The sequence below is a fragment of the Taudactylus pleione genome, unplaced genomic scaffold (assembly GCF_031769625.1).
Source record: "Taudactylus pleione unplaced genomic scaffold, aTauple2 ptg000209l, whole genome shotgun sequence".
NCBI lineage: Eukaryota > Metazoa > Chordata > Amphibia > Anura > Myobatrachidae > Taudactylus > Taudactylus pleione.
This window is the reverse complement of record NW_028284611.1, coordinates 1,998,242-2,010,613: the sequence shown is the minus strand read 5'-3', so window position 1 is coordinate 2,010,613 and position 12,372 is coordinate 1,998,242. Positions and strand designations below refer to the sequence as shown.

Sequence of the window (12,372 nt, the reverse complement as noted above, 5' to 3'; positions counted from 1 at the left end):
AAAAAATCACTCGCTCCGGCGCTCGCATCTAAATGGGGCGGCTGTCAATGATGATCGACAGCTCACCCCATTTGGTAGGCGGGTCGGGGGGGGGGGGATGCTGGCCAAACGGAGGCGTTCCCGTAGGAACACCTGCCGTTTGAGGGGGGGCCCACTGACATCACCAGTGATGTCAGTAGTGAGCTTCCGGAAGCTCACTGGGGCTTGAGGCAGACGAGACCACAAAGGTCTCGCCGCAAGTCAATGGTTGCGACCATCACCTGGCCACTCGCAAAAGCTGTGGGTGGTCAGCCATAGCTTAGCGAGTGGCCAGAGTGGCCTTAGCGAGTGGCCAAAAAAAAAAAAAAGCCACCCTGATTCAGAGCGAGTGGTCTGAAAGAGTGTCCGGCTCTGAATCAGGGCCACAGTACAGTGAGTAATAACTGCAAATCATAATACGGAAGGTATGTTGTCTATGGAGGTGAACGGATTGTCCCTTAATAAATAGCACAGGAATACAACTACTGCAAGAGGACCCATAAGGGATATAAAATGTGAATACATAACAGAGACATTTGTATTATTAACCCTGATTTAAATTACAAATTCTGTACAGGTACTGCAAAGTGACCTGGAGCATTGAAACCCATGTAATATATCCCATTATTGAGGGGTTTGGAATGCATTAATGTGTAACTGTATGAAATGTATTCAGTAGTGACACTACCTGATACATTTAATGATAAGGTATTTATATACATTGAATGCTCCACACGAACCTACTGAACAGAGGGCCTGATTCAGAGCCGCTCGTAAACGGCCGTTCGTTCGCTCTGAGTGATGTTCACACAACTGCGCATGCGTATGGGTCGTAATGCGCATGCGCAAAACATTAATTGCGGTTGGAAATTGTGCGCTCGTAAAACAGCGAGGGGCTGCTAATTTGATTGAAAGAATGTACCGTTTGTGGGTGGTAACGGGAAGGTGCTTGAAAATGGGGGTGTGGAGATCCGAACGCAGGCGTGCCAAACGGTCAAAAGGGCGTTTAATGGGAGTGCATAATTAGTAAAGGAGCGTCATCGACAACGTCACTTGGTTGTCTTTTAGCCTGAACTGCTCGCAGTATTAGGGGAAATAAAAACCTACCACAAGCACTACGAGCAGTTCAGATGCCTTTCGATGTTCCCGATTAATCTAATAAATACCGGAGATGATGTGTGATGCGAACGGCAAAGGGGCGTCTTTACAAAATAGCGAGCGTATTTTTCGGAGCGCTCGCTCAGACATAGAGGCGTCAACACACCGCAAAGAGCGGACTTGGGCAACATCGACCCGCTTGCGAGCGCTCAGCGCTCGCGAGCGGGTCTGAATCAGGCCCAGAATCCTATAATACATACTGTATCTATTCATTATCGAATGATATAGTATTTACTGGAAATTGTATTCATGATAGTGTTTGATATATTTAATAAATATGGTGATTAGATTCAGTAGAATAAAGGGTATGTATTCATTCCATGTGGGGTACTTAGTCATTTGACAGATTATTACATCAAAATGATTATTGAATATCTCTGACCAGATTATTTGGACCAATAGATAATCAATACTTTGAACATCAACTAGGGGTGAGCGGGTTCGGATTTCTGAAATCCGAACCCCCCCGAGCCACCCCCGATCTGAGGCCGATCCGAGTCAGGCTCGACTTTTCCCGCCTGACTCGGATCTGAAATCGAGGCAAAACGTCATCATCCCGCCTTCCGGGTCTCGTAGGTTTTGGATCCTATATAAGGTACCCGCGTCGGCGCGATTTTCTCACTCGGCTGTGGACAATAAAGAGGGAGGGTGGGAGGTAGGGATGGCTGGGCTGTGTAGTGTAGTGTAGTGCAGAGTAGTGCTGTGCTGCGCTGTGCTGCTGTTGTCCATAGGGGCTGTGTCCACTACTTCAAAGTCCATAGGGGCTGGCTGTGCTGTGCTGTGCTGCTGTTGTTAATAGGGGCTGTGTCCACTACTTCAAAGTCCATAGGGGCTGGCTGGACTGTGTTGTGCAGTCAGTTGTCCATAGGGGCTGTGACCACTCCAAAGTCCTGTACAGTATCCCAGTCCTAAAGGGGTGCTGAAGTGTTGTCCAGGGGGTGCTCTGTCCATCAGGGGTGCTCCCCCAAAGTGCTAAAAAAAAATATATTTTTTCTGTGTATGTGAATTGTGTGCGCAGTAGCCGCACGTGCATCAACAAAGTAGTGCCAAGCGTGCGCCTCTGTCATAAGTAAAGGGCCGGCTGGCTTGACCATTAAAGGGTGCTGTAACCCCCAAAGTACACTCCAAACCAAATAAAAAAATATTTTCTGTGTTTGTGAATTGTGTGCGCAATAGCCGCACGTGCATCAACAAAGTAGTGCCAAGCGTGCGCCTGTGTCATAAGTAAAGGGCCGGCTGGCTTGACCGTTAAAGGGTGCTGTAACCCCCAAAGTACACTCCAAACCAAATAAAAAAATATTTTCTGTGTTTGTGAATTGTGTGCGCAATAGCCGCACGTGCATCAACAAAGTAGTGCCAAGCGTGCGCCTGTGTCATAAGTAAAGGGCCGGCTGGCTTGACCTTTAAAGGGTGCTGTAACCCCCAAAGTACACTCCAAACCAAATAAAAAAATATTTTCTGTGTTTGTGAATTGTGTGCGCAGTAGCCGCACGTGCATCAACAAAGTAGTGCCAAGCGTGCGCCTGTGTCATAAGTAAAGGGCCGGCTGGCTTGACCGTTAATGGGTGCTGTAACCCCCAAAGTACACTCCAGTCCAAACCAAATAAAAAAATATTTTCTGTGTTTGTGAATTGTGCGCGCAGTAGCCGCACGTGCATCAACAAAGTAGTGCCAAGCGTGCGCCTGTTTCATAAGTAAAGGGCCGGCTGGCTTGACCGTTAAAGGGTGCTGTAACCCCCAAAGTACACTCCAAACCAAATAAAAAAATATTTTCTGTGTTTGTGAATTGTGTGCGCAGTAGCCGCACGTGCATCAACAAAGTAGTGCCAGGCGTGCCCCTGTGTCATAAGTAAAGGGCAGGCTGGCTTTATCGTTAAAGGGTGCTGTAACCCCCAAAGTACACTCCAAACCAAATAAAAAAATATTTTCTGTGTTTGTGAATTGTGTGCGCAGTAGCCGCACGTACATCAACAAAGTAGTGCCAAGCGTGCGCCTGTGTCATAAGTAAAGGGCCGGCTGGCTTGACCGTTAAAGGGTGCTGTAACCCCCAAAGCACACTCCAAACCAAATAAAAAAATATTTTCTGTGTTTGTGAATTGTGTGCGCAGTAGCCGCACGTGCATCAACAAAGTAGTGCCAAGCGTGCGCCTGTGTCATAAGTTAATGACCGGCTGGCTTGACCGTTAAAGGGTGCTGTAACCCCCAAAGTACACTCCAAACCAAATAAAAAAATATTTTCTGTGTTTGTGAATTGTGTGCGCAGTAGCCGCACGTGCATCAACAAAGTAGTGCCAAGCGTGCGCCTGTGTCATAAGTAAAGAGCCGGCTGGCTTGACCGTTAAAGGGTGCTGTAACCCCCAAAGTACACTCCAAAATAAATTAAAAAATAATATTTTCTGTGTTTGTAAATTGTGTGCGCAGTAGCCGCACGTGCATCAACAAAGTAGTGCCAAGCGTGCGCCTGTGTCATAAGTAAAGGGCCGGCTGGCTTGACCGTTAAAGGGTGCTGTAACACCCAAAGTACACTCCAAACCAAATAAAAAAATATTTTCTGTGTTTGTGAATTGTGTGCGCAGTAGCCGCACGTGCATCAACAAAGTAGTGCCAAGCGTGCGCCTGTGTCATAAGTAAAGGGCCGGCTGGCTTGACCGTTAAAGGGTGCTGTAACCCCCAAAGTACACTCCAAACCAAATAAAAAAATATTTTCTGTGTTTGTGAATTGTGTGCGCAGTAGCCGCACGTGCATCAACAAAGTAGTGCCAAGCGTGCGCCTGTGTCATAAGTAAAGGGCCAGCTGGCTTGACCATTAAAGGGTGCTGTAACCCCCAAAGTACACTCCAAACCAAATAAAAAAATATTTTCTGTGTTTGTGAATTGTGTGCGCAATAGCCGCACGTGCATCAACAAAGTAGTGCCAAGCGTGCGCGTGTGTCATAAGTAAAGGGCCGGCTGGCTTGACCGTTAAAGGGTGCTGTAACACCCAAAGTACACTCCAGTCCAAACCAAATAAAAAAATATTTTCTGTGTTTGTGAATTGTGTGCGCAGTAGCCGCACGTGCATCAACAAAGTAGTGCCAAGCGTGCGCCTGTTTCATAAGTAAAGGGCCGGCTGGCTTGACCGTTAAAGGGTGCTGTAACCCCCAAAGTACACTCCAAACCAAATAAAAAAATATTTTCTGTGTTTGTGAATTGTGTGCGCAGTAGCCGCACGTGCATCAACAAAGTAGTGCCAAGCGTGCGCCTGTGTCATAAGTAAAGAGCCGGCTGGCTTGACCGTTAAAGGGTGCTGTAACCCCCAAAGTACACTCCAAAATAAATTAAAAAATAATATTTTCTGTGTTTGTAAATTGTGTGCGCAGTAGCCGCACGTGCATCAACAAAGTAGTGCCAAGCGTGCGCCTGTGTCATAAGTAAAGGGCCGGCTGGCTTGACCGTTAAAGGGTGCTGTAACACCCAAAGTACACTCCAAACCAAATAAAAAAATATTTTCTGTGTTTGTGAATTGTGTGCGCAGTAGCCGCACGTGCATCAACAAAGTAGTGCCAAGCGTGCGCCTGTGTCATAAGTAAAGGGCCGGCTGGCTTGACCGTTAAAGGGTGCTGTAACCCCCAAAGTACACTCCAAACCAAATAAAAAAATATTTTCTGTGTTTGTGAATTGTGTGCGCAGTAGCCGCACGTGCATCAACAAAGTAGTGCCAAGCGTGCGCCTGTGTCATAAGTAAAGGGCCAGCTGGCTTGACCATTAAAGGGTGCTGTAACCCCCAAAGTACACTCCAAACCAAATAAAAAAATATTTTCTGTGTTTGTGAATTGTGTGCGCAATAGCCGCACGTGCATCAACAAAGTAGTGCCAAGCGTGCGCGTGTGTCATAAGTAAAGGGCCGGCTGGCTTGACCGTTAAAGGGTGCTGTAACACCCAAAGTACACTCCAGTCCAAACCAAATAAAAAAATATTTTCTGTGTTTGTGAATTGTGTGCGCAGTAGCTGCACGTGCATCAACAAAGTAGTGCCAAGCGTGCGCCTGTTTCATAAGTAAAGGGCCGGCTGGCTTGACCGTTAAAGGGTGCTGTAACCCCCAAAGTACACTCCAAACCAAATAAAAAAATATTTTCTGTGTTTGTGAATTGTGTGCGCAGTAGCCGCACGTGCATCAACAAAGTAGTGCCAAGCGTGCCCCTGTGTCATAAGTAAAGGGCCGGCTGGCTTGACCGTTAAAGGGTGCTGTAACCCCCAAAGTACACTCCAAACCAAATAAAAAAATATTTTCTGTGTTTGTGAATTGTGTGCGCAGTAGCCGCACGTGCATCAACAAAGTAGTGCCAAACGTGCGCCTGTGTCATAAGTAAAGGGCCGGCTGGCTTGACCGTTAAAGGGTGCTGTAACCCCCAAAGTACACTCCAGTCCAAACCAAATAATAAAAAAAATTCTGTGTTTGTGAATTGTGTGCGCAGTAGCCGCACGTGCATCAACAAAGTAGTGCCAAGCGTGCGCCTGTGTCATAAGTAAAGGGCCGGCTGGCTTGACCATTAAAGGGTGCTGTAACCCCCAAAGTACACTCCAGTCCAAACCAAATAATAAAAAATTTTCTGTGTTTGTGAATTGTGTGCGCAGTAGCCGCACGTGCATCAACAAAGTAGTGCCAAGCGTGCGCCTGTTTCATAAGTAAAGGGCTGGCTGGCTTGACCATTAAAGGGTGCTGTAACCCCCAAAGTACACTCCAAACCAAATAAAAAAATATTTTCTGTGTTTGTGAATTGTGTGCGCAGTAGCCGCACGTACATCAACAAAGTAGTGCCAAGCGTGCGCCTGTGTCATAAGTAAAGGGCCGGCTGGCTTGACCGTTAAAGGGTGCTGTAACCCCCAAAGTACACTCCAAACCAAATAAAAAAATATTTTCTGTGTTTGTGAATTGTGTGCGCAGTAGCCGCACGTGCATCAACAAAGTAGTGCCAAGCGTGCGCCTGTGTCATAAGTAAAGGCCCGGCTGGCTTGACCGTTAAAGGGTGCTGTAACCCCCAAAGTACACTCCAGTCCAAACCAAATAATAAAAAAATTTCTGTGTTTGTGAATTGTGTGCGCAGTAGCCGCACGTGCATCAACAAAGTAGTGCCAAGCGTGCGCCTGTGTCATAAGTAAAGGGCCGGCTGGCTTGACCGTTAAAGGGTGCTGTAACCCCCAAAGTACACTCCAGTCCAAACCAAATAATAAAAAATTTTCTGTGTTTGTGAATTGTGTGCGCAGTAGCCGCACGTGCATCAACAAAGTAGTGCCAAGCGTGCGCCTGTGTCATAAGTAAAGGGCCGGCTGCCTTGACCGTTAAAGGGTGCTGTAACCCCCAAAGTACACTCCAGTCCAAACCAAATAAAAAAATATTTTCTGTGTTTGTGAATTGTGTGCGCAGTAGCCGCACGTGCATCAACAAAGTAGTGCCAAGCGTGCGCCTGTTTCATAAGTAAAGGGCTGGCTGGCTTGACCATTAAAGGGTGCTGTAACCCCCAAAGTACACTCCAAACCAAATAAAAAAATATTTTCTGTGTTTGTGAATTGTGTGCGCAGTAGCCGCACGTGCATCAACAAAGTAGTGCCAGGCGTGCCCCTGTGTCATAAGTAAAGGGCAGGCTGGCTTGATTGTTAAAGGGTGCTGTAACCCCCAAAGTACACTCCAAACCAAATAAAAAAATATTTTCTGTGTTTGTGAATTGTGTGCGCAGTAGCTGCACGTACATCAACAAAGTAGTGCCAAGCGTGCGCCTGTGTCATAAGTAAAGGGCCGGCTGGCTTGACCGTTAAAGGGTGCTGTAACCCCCAAAGTACACTCCAAACCAAATAAAAAAATATTTTCTGTGTTTGTGAATTGTGTGCGCAGTAGCCGCACGTGCATCAACAAAGTAGTGCCAAGCGTGCGCCTGTGTCATAAGTAAAGGGCCGGCTGGCTTGACCGTTAAAGGGTGCTGTAACCCCCAAAGTACACTCCAAACCAAATAAAAAAATATTTTCTGTGTTTGTGAATTGTGTGCGCAGTAGCCGCACGTGCATCAACAAAGTAGTGCCAAGCGTGCGCCTGTGTCATAAGTAAAGGGCCGGCTGCCTTGACCGTTAATGGGTGCTGTAACCCCCAAAGTACACTCCAGTCCAAACCAAATAAAAACATATTTTCTGTGTTTGTGAATTGTGTGCGCAGTAGCCGCACGTGCATCAACAAAGTAGTGCCAGGCGTGCCCCTGTGTCATAAGTAAAGGGCCGGCTGGCTTGATTGTTAAAGGGTGCTGTAACCCCCAAAGTACACTCCAAACCAAATAAAAAAATATTTTCTGTGTTTGTGAATTGTGTGCGCAGTAGCCGCACGTACATCAACAAAGTAGTGACAAGCGTGCGCCTGTGTCATAAGTAAAGGGCCGGCTGGCTTGACCGTTACAGGGTGCTGTAACCCCCAAAGTACACTCCAAACCAAATAAAAAAATATTTTCTGTGTTTGTGAATTGTGTGCGCAGTAGCCGCACGTGCATCAACAAAGTAGTGCCAAGCGTGCGCCTGTGTCATAAGTAAAGGGCCGGCTGGCTTGACCGTTAAAGGGTGCTGTAACACCCAAAGTACACTCCAGTCCAAACCAAATAAAAAAATATTTTCTGTGTTTGTGAATTGTGTGCGCAGTAGCCGCACGTGCATCAACAAAGTAGTGCCAAGCGTGCGCCTGTTTCATAAGTAAAGGGCCGGCTGGCTTGACCGTTAAAGGGTGCTGTAACCCCCAAAGTACACTCCAAACCAAATAAAAAAATATTTTCTGTGTTTGTGAATTGTGTGCGCAGTAGCCGCACGTGCATCAACAAAGTAGTGCCAAGCGTGCCCCTGTGTCATAAGTAAAGGGCCGGCTGGCTTGACCATTAAAGGGTGCTGTAACCCCCAAAGTACACTCCAAACCAAATAAAAAAATATTTTCTGTGTTTGTGAATTGTGTGCGCAGTAGCCGCACGTGCATCAACAAAGTAGTGCCAAGCGTGCGCCTGTGTCATAAGTAAAGGGCCGGCTGGCTTGACCGTTAAAGGGTGCTGTAACCCCCAAAGTACACTCCAGTCCAAACCAAATAATAAAAAAATTTCTGTGTTTGTGAATTGTGTGCGCAGTAGCCGCACGTGCATCAACAAAGTAGTGCCAAGCGTGCGCCTGTGTCATAAGTAAAGGGCCGGCTGGCTTGACCATTAAAGGGTGCTGTAACCCCCAAAGTACACTCCAGTCCAAACCAAATAATAAAAAATTTTCTGTGTTTGTGAATTGTGTGCGCAGTAGCCGCACGTGCATCAACAAAGTAGTGCCAAGCGTGCGCCTGTTTCATAAGTAAAGGGCTGGCTGGCTTGACCATTAAAGGGTGCTGTAACCCCCAAAGTACACTCCAAACCAAATAAAAAAATATTTTCTGTGTTTGTGAATTGGGTGCGCAGTAGCCGCACGTGCATCAACAAAGTAGTGCCAAGCGTGCCCCTGTGTCATAAGTAAAGGGCCGGCTGACTTGATTGCTAAAGGGTGCTGTAACCCCCAAAGTACACTCCAAACCAAATAAAAAAATATTTTCTGTGTTTGTGAATTGTGTGCGCAGTAGCCGCACGTACATCAACAAAGTAGTGCCAAGCGTGCGCCTGTGTCATAAGTAAAGGGCCGGCTGGCTTGACCGTTAAAGGGTGCTGTAACCCCCAAAGTACACTCCAAACCAAATAAAAAAATATTTTCTGTGTTTGTGAATTGTGTGCGCAGTAGCCGCACGTGCATCAACAAAGTAGTGCCAAGCGTGCGCCTGTGTCATAAGTAAAGGACCGGCTGGCTTGACCGTTAAAGGGTGCTGTAACCCCCAAAGTACACTCCAAACCAAATAAAAAAATATTTTCTGTGTTTGTGAATTGTGTGCGCAGTAGCCGCACGTGCATCAACAAAGTAGTGCCAAGCTTGCGCCTGTGTCATAAGTAAAGGACCAGCTGGCTTGACCATTAAAGGGTGCTGTAACCCCCAAAGTACACTCCAAACCAAATAAAAAAATATTTTCTGTGTTTGTGAATTGTGTGCGCAATAGCCGCACGTGCATCAACATAGTAGTGCCAAGCGTGCGCCTGTGTCATAAGTAAAGGGCCGGCTGGCTTGACCGTTAAAGGGTGCTGTAACACCCAAAGTACACTCCAGTCCAAACCAAATAAAAAAATATTTTCTGTGTTTGTGAATTGTGTGCGCAGTAGCCGCACGTGCATCAACAAAGTAGTGCCAAGCATGCGCCTGTTTCATAAGTAAAGGTCCGGCTGGCTTGACCGTTAAAGGGTGCTGTAACCCCCAAAGTACACTCCAAACCAAATAAAAAAATATTTTCTGTGTTTGTGAATTGTGTGCGCAGTAGCCGCACGTGCATCAACAAAGTAGTGCCAGGCGTGCCCCTGTGTCATAAGTAAAGGGCCAGGTGGCTTGATCATTAAATGGTGCTGTAACCCCCAAAGTACACTCCAGTCCAAACCAAATTTAAAAATATTTTCTGTGTTTGTGAATTGTGTGCGCAGTAGACGCACATACATCAACAAAGTAGTGCCAAGCGTGTGCCTGTGTCATAAGAAAAAGGGCCGGCTGGCTTGACCGTTAAAGGGTGCTGTAACCCCCAAAGTACACTCCAAACCAAATAAAAAAATATGTTCTGTGTTTGTGAATGGTGTGCGCAGTAGCCACACGTGCATCAACAAAGTAGTGCCAAGCGTGCGCCTGTGTCATAAGTAAAGGGCCGGCTGGCTTGACCATTAAAGGGTGCTGTAACCCCCAAAGTACACTCCAAACCAAATAAAAAAATATTTTCTGTGTTTGTGAATTGTGTGCGCAGTAGCCGCACGTGCATCAACAAAGTAGTGCCAAGCGTGCGCCTGTGTCATAAGTAAAGAGCCGGCTGGCTTGACCGTTAAAGGGTGCTGTAACCCCCAAAGTACACTCCAAACCAAATAAAAAAATATTTTCTGTGTTTGTGAATTGTGTGCGCAGTAGCCGCACGTGCATCAACAAAGTAGTGCCAAGTGTGCGCCTGTGTCAGAAGTAAAGGGCCGGCTGGCTTGACCGTTAAAGGGTGCTGTAACCCCCAAAGTACACTCCAAACCAAATAAAAAAATATTTTCTGTGTTTGTGAATTGTGTGCGCAGTAGCCGCACGTGCATCAACAAAGTAGTGCTAAGCGTGCGCCTGTGTCATAAGGGCCGGCTGGCTTGACTGTTAAAGGGTGCTGTAACCCCCAAAGTACACTCCAGTCCAAACCAAATAATAAAAAAATTTCTGTGTTTGTGAATTGTGTGCGCAGTAGCCGCACGTGCATCAACAAAGTAGTGCCAAGCGTGTGCCTGTGTCATAAGTAAAGGGCCGGCTGGCTTGACTGTTAAAGGGTGCTGTAACCCCCAAAGTACACTCCAGTCCAAACCAAATAATAAAAAATTTTCTGTGTTTGTGAATTGTGTGCGCAGTAGCCGCACGTGCATCAACAAAGTAGTGCCAAGCGTGCGCCTGTGTCATAAGTAAAGGGCCGGCTGCCTTGACCGTAAAAGGGTGCTGTAACCCCCAAAGTACACTCCAGTCCAAACCAAATAAAAAAATATTTTCTGTGTTTGTGAATTGTGTGCGCAGTAGCCGCACGTGCATCAACAAAGTAGTGCCAAGCGTGCGCCTGTTTCATAAGTAAAGGGCTGGCTGGCTTGACCATTAAAGGGTGCTGTAACCCCCAAAGTACACTCCAAACCAAATAAAAAAATATTTTCTGTGTTTGTGAATTGTGTGCGCAGTAGCCGCACGTGCATCAACAAAGTAGTGCCAGGCGTGCCCCTGTGTCATAAGTAAAGGGCCAGCTGGCTTGATTGTTAAAGGGTGCTGTAACCCCCAAAGTACACTCCAAACCAAATAAAAAAATATTTTCTGTGTTTGTGAATTGTGTGCGCAGTAGCCGCACGTACATCAACAAAGTAGTGCCAAGCGTGCGCCTGTGTCATAAGTAAAGGGCTGGCTGGCTTGACCGTTAAAGGGTGCTTTAACCCCCAAAGTACACTCCAAACCAAATAAAAAAATATTTTCTGTGTTTGTGAATTGTGTGCGCAGTAGCCGCACGTGCATCAACAAAGTAGTGCCAAACGTGCGCCTGTGTCATAAGTAAAGGGCCGGCTGGCTTGACCATTAAAGGGTGCTGTAACCCCCATAGTACACTCCAAACCAAATAAAAAAATATTTTCTGTGTTTGTGAATTGTGTGCGCAGTAGCCGCACGTGCATCAACAAAGTAGTGCGAAGCGTGCGCCTGTGTCATAAGTAAAGGGCCAGCTGGCTTGACCATTAAAGGGTGCTGTAACCCCCAAAGTACACTCCAAACCAAATAAAAAAATATTTTCTGTGTTTGTGAATTGTGTGCGCAATAGCCGCACGTGCATCAACAAAGTAGTGCCAAGCGTGCGCCTGTGTCATAAGTAAAGGGCCGGCTGGCTTGACCATTAAAGGGTGCTGTAACACCCAAAGTACACTCCAGTCCAAACCAAATAAAAAAATATTTTCTGTGTTTGTGAATTGTGTGCGCAGTAGCCGCACGTGCATCAACAAAGTAGTGCCAAGCGTGCGCCTGTGTCATAAGTAAAGGGCCGGCTGGCTTGACCGTTAAAGGGTGCTGTAACCCCCAAAGTACACTCCAGTCCAAACCAAATAATAAAAAATTTTCTGTGTTTGTGAATTGTGTGCGCAGTAGCCGCACGTGCATCAACAAAGTAGTGCCAAGCGTGCGCCTGTGTCATAAGTAAAGGGCCGGCTGGCTTGACCGTTAAAGGGTGCTGTAACACCCAAAGTACACTCCAGTCCAAACCAAATAAAAAAATATTTTCTGTGTTTGTGAATTGTGTGCGCAGTAGCCGCACGTGCATCAACAAAGTAGTGCCAAGCGTGCCCCTGTGTCATAAGTAAAGGGCCGGCTGGCTTGACCGTTAAAGGGTGCTGTAACCCCCAAAGTACACTCCAAACCAAATAAAAAAATATTTTCTGTGTTTGTGAATTGTGTGCGCAGTAGCCGCACGTGCATCAACAAAGTAGTGCCAAGCGTGCGCCTGTGTCATAAGTAAATGGCCGGCTGGCTTGACCGTTAAAGGGTGCTGTAACCCCCAAAGTACACTCCAGTCCAAACCAAATAATAAAAAAATTTCTGTGTTTGTGAATTGTGTGC

The 12,372-nt window shown here is 46.6% G+C and overlaps 1 protein-coding gene across 1 annotated transcript in view; it reads right to left on the bottom strand.

Moving 5' to 3' along the window:
* Positions 1 to 12,372, bottom strand: part of LOC148517814 (guanylate-binding protein 7-like) — a 155,100-nt gene that overhangs the window by 66,128 nt on the left and 76,600 nt on the right. The window lies entirely within an intron of this gene.